Source organism: Antechinus flavipes, chromosome 1, assembly GCF_016432865.1.
Source record: "Antechinus flavipes isolate AdamAnt ecotype Samford, QLD, Australia chromosome 1, AdamAnt_v2, whole genome shotgun sequence".
NCBI lineage: Eukaryota > Metazoa > Chordata > Mammalia > Dasyuromorphia > Dasyuridae > Antechinus > Antechinus flavipes.
Window position 1 is genome coordinate 67537130 of NC_067398.1, and position 4268 is coordinate 67541397.

The window sequence follows — 4268 nt, forward strand, 5'->3', positions numbered from 1 at the left end:
CTTTTCCCATTTTTCTTCTAGCTCCCTTGTGAGAGCCTTTTTAATTTCCTCCATGAGATTCATCTGTGATGAGGAACATATGATCTCCTCCTTTGGGGATTCACCTGGGGACTGTTTGTTTTTAGTCTCCTCAGGATTTGGAGTCTGCTCTTTATCTGTATAGAAGCTGTCAAGGGTTAAATTCTTTTTCAGTTTCTTACTCATTCTGTTTAATAATCAAAGACAAACTATCAAAGAAACAGAAGAAAAAAAAAAAACCCTTGAATGGAGGCTGATTTCTTTGGGGGAGGGGCAGGGTAGCCGTGAGGCACGGGTCCTACTGTGCTATGGCGCCTGCGCTCTGAGATCCAAGGGCGCTGAGACACTGTCGGGGAGTGGTGGCCAGGTCCCGAGAGACTCCAGCTGTTTGGAGTTGTATTCTTCACCCTCGGTGTTTTTAGCTTCTCTGCTGTGCTGCTGACTTGCTGCCGGAGTAAAGTATCTTATCCTGTAGCAAAGCTCTCCCCTCAGAGACGGCTGCGATCATGCCCCACCCCCTCTCCACTCTGCTCGGCTCTGAGCTGCTTTCTGTGCTCCCGCTGCAGCTGCTGCCTGCAGACTGCTTCCGATCTAATAACCGTCCCCGCCCTCGCGAAAAACAGACCTTTCTTGATGAGTCTCAAAGATGGTTTCTCTTGGTATGTAATTGTATGTTTTTTTTCAGTCGAGCATTAATTCAGAGGCATGAAATGAAATGGATAGTGAGAGAAAAACACGGAGGTTACACAGCAGTGTGCTTCCTCTCCGCCATCTTGGCCGGAAGTAGAGTGTATGACTTCTAAAAACCCTTTCAATATTTAGGATTACTTAATCAAACTTTCATTATCCAAATGAGAATGGTTGAATTTAATATAGTGGATTTATAAAATTATAGAATTTAGCCCAAAAGAGCTTAAGGATCAAGTATAACTTCATTTTACAGATGACCAAACTTTGGACAGAGGACAAATGATATACCCAGGGTACATTATCCAAGGTGGCTTTGAATGCAAATCATTCTTACTTCAATACTAGTACTTTAAATTATGTCAAACTCAGGAGGTAGAAAATACACTTTAAAACAAAAAAAAATCTCTCATTTCACAAATGAGAACATCGAAGATCATGAAAATAAACAAATTTCTACTATTAATCTTCTACAAAGATAATAAGTTCTAGAATTGAGATTCTTCCTTATGTTTTGGATATCTAATTTCAACACTTATATAAAATACAAAGAGTAAAGTGACAGGTACCAAAGACATGGAAAAAAAAAAAACTCCATTTGTCCAAATATTTTTAAAGACAAGACATATCAACATAGTTCAATAAGAATTTGTTAAATACAAATCATGGTCCAAAATTTAATTTCCAAATTGACCCTTCAAGGTGATATGGTGATAACAATCTGCTGCACAGTAGTGCTCTACTAAACAGAAGCAAACCATAACTGATTTCTGAATGATATCCTCTTCCTGTCTCTACATACTCTTTTCTGTAGATATATTGCATATGTTTATAGAGATCAAATAATACTAAATTAAAAAGTCCTGGGTTGATACAAAGACCATAAAAATGATTTTACTCATAAAAGACTATTCTAAGGAATACATTAATTACTCTTATCAATAACAAAATTTTTGAAACATGACTAAAGTGGAAATATGTTTTCTACTATTTTGCATATATTATGGCTATCATATAAATTGTAAGCAGAGAAATACACATTGAGTCATTATAATTTTGAGGAATAATGAAGTAATATCAGTACTAAACATATATGTACCAAGCATAGCATCCAAATTCCTAGGGAAGAATTAGACAGCAAAACTATTCTAGTGGGGGATCTCAACCTTCCTCTCTCAGAACTAGAGAAATCAAATCACAAAATAAATGAGAAGGAAGTGTAGCAGGTAAATAGAATTTTTAAAAAGTTAGGTATGATATGCTTTTGAGAAAATTGAATGGAAACTGAAATTTATATATATATATATTCTTGATAGTTCATGGAACATATACAAAAATTGACCATGCATTAGGGCATAAAAACCTCAAAATCAAGTGCAGAAAGCCAGAAATAGTAAATTCATTTTTTTCAGATCATGATGCAATGAAAATCACATGCAATAAAAGTTCAGGGGAAAATAGGTTGGAATCCTTACAATCCTTACAACTCATTAGAGTTGATAGAGACAATAATTACCTAATTTAGCATGGTTCAGTGTGATTGATCTGATCTTACAAGCAGATGTTATGGGCCAGAACTTGAAACAAGTTACTGAGTGGAACTGATAGAAACAATGCTTGTGATCACACCTTTAGAGAGCTCATATAAATAAGAAGCTCTCAGGGCCACACACAGAGCACACTTGGAGATACAGAAGCCCACTCTTGGATGCAGAGTCAGATCCATTCCATTTTCCACTTTTGTGCTGGCTGGAGGCTGAAGGACAAATTTTTGGATTTGGAGACATTCGGAGAGAGCTCTTGGAACCAAGCAAAGAGAGATAGGCCACCAAGAAAACTAACCAGGATATTTTGGAGAAAGCAATAAAAGATCTGAACTTTTAACACCTGGCTGCATTTGGAATGATTATTACTCTGAATTGAAACTAAGGCTGCCTCCAGAAAACCTCCTCAAGAAACCTGTTCACAGAAAACTATCATATATTATACAAAAGAAAAGAACACCCCAAAATAGACCAAAAATTAATTCAAAACTAAATAATTTAATCCTAAAGAATAAGTGGGCAAAACAATAAATCATAGCTACAATCAATAATTTCATCTAAGAGAATGACAAAAATGAGAAATATATCAAAACTTATGGGATGCAGCCAAAGTAGTTTTGGAGGACGTTTTATATCTCTTGATGCTTTCTTGCATAAAATAGAAAATAAAAGATCTATTAATTGGGTTTTCATCTAAAAACACTAGAAAAAGAACAAATCAATCTCCCCAATTATATATTAAATTGAACAGAAAATAAAAGGGACATTAGTAAAATCGAAAGCAAAAAAATCTATTGAATTAATAAATAAAACTAAGACTTACTTTTTATGAAAAAAACAACAAAATATATAAACATTTAGTTAATTTGATTAGAAAAAGGAAAGAATAAAATCAATTTGTTAATAACAAAAAATAAAAAGGAGAATTTTCCACAAATGAAAAGGAAACAGGAGCAATAATTAGGAGTTATTTTGTCCAACTATGCATCAATAAATCTAATAATCTAAATGAAATGGATGAATAGTTACAAAAAAATATAATTTACCCAGACTAACAGAAGAGGAAATAAATTACTTAAATTGCCCCATATTAGAAAAAATAAATTGTAAAGGATATTAATCAAGTCCCTAAGAAAAAATTTCCAGGGCCAGACGGATGTACTTGTGAATTCTACCAAACATTTAAAGAATGATTATTTCCAATACTATACAAAGTATTTGAAAAAATAGAGGAAGAAATAATCCTATCAAACTCCTTTTAAGGCATAGATATGGTGCTGATAAGAAAACAAGAGAGTATCAAAACAAAGAAAATTACAGACCAATTTTAATGAATATTGATGCAAAAATTTCAAATAAAACATGAACAAAGTGATTAATAAATAAAACTAAGAGTTGGTTTTATAAAAATAAAACAACAAAATGTATAAACCTTTAGTCATTTGATTAGAAAAAGGAAATAAGAAAAAATAAATTGTTAATATAAAAACAAAAGGGGAAGGCAAGTCATCTGCAGGATAATAAAACATGATCAAGTAGGATTTGTTCCAGGAATGCAGAGCTGGTTCAATATTTGTAAAGCTATTAATATAATTGAATAGATCAATAACCAAACTATCAGAAATAATATCATTATCTGAATATACGCAGAAAATCATTTGACAAAATCCAAAACACATTCTTATTAAAAACATTAGAGATTTTAGGAATAAATGGATTTTTCCTGAAAATGAACAATAGCATCTTTTTAAAGCCAAACAGCAACCATTAGATGTAATGGGGGGAAATTCCAGGGACTTCTGGAGAAGATGGCAGAGAGGATGCACACATCTACTTAAATTATGCATTTTCTTTCAAAATTTATTTCATGACAAGCCTCGGAATTAGTGCTTGGCTGAAAAAAATCCACAAATAATTACCAAGAGAAGACATCCTTGAAATTCACCAGAAAAGGTCTGTTTTTGCTCAAGGGTGGGGAAGGTTTTTAGATTGGGCACAGTTTGAGGACAGGCAGCAGCA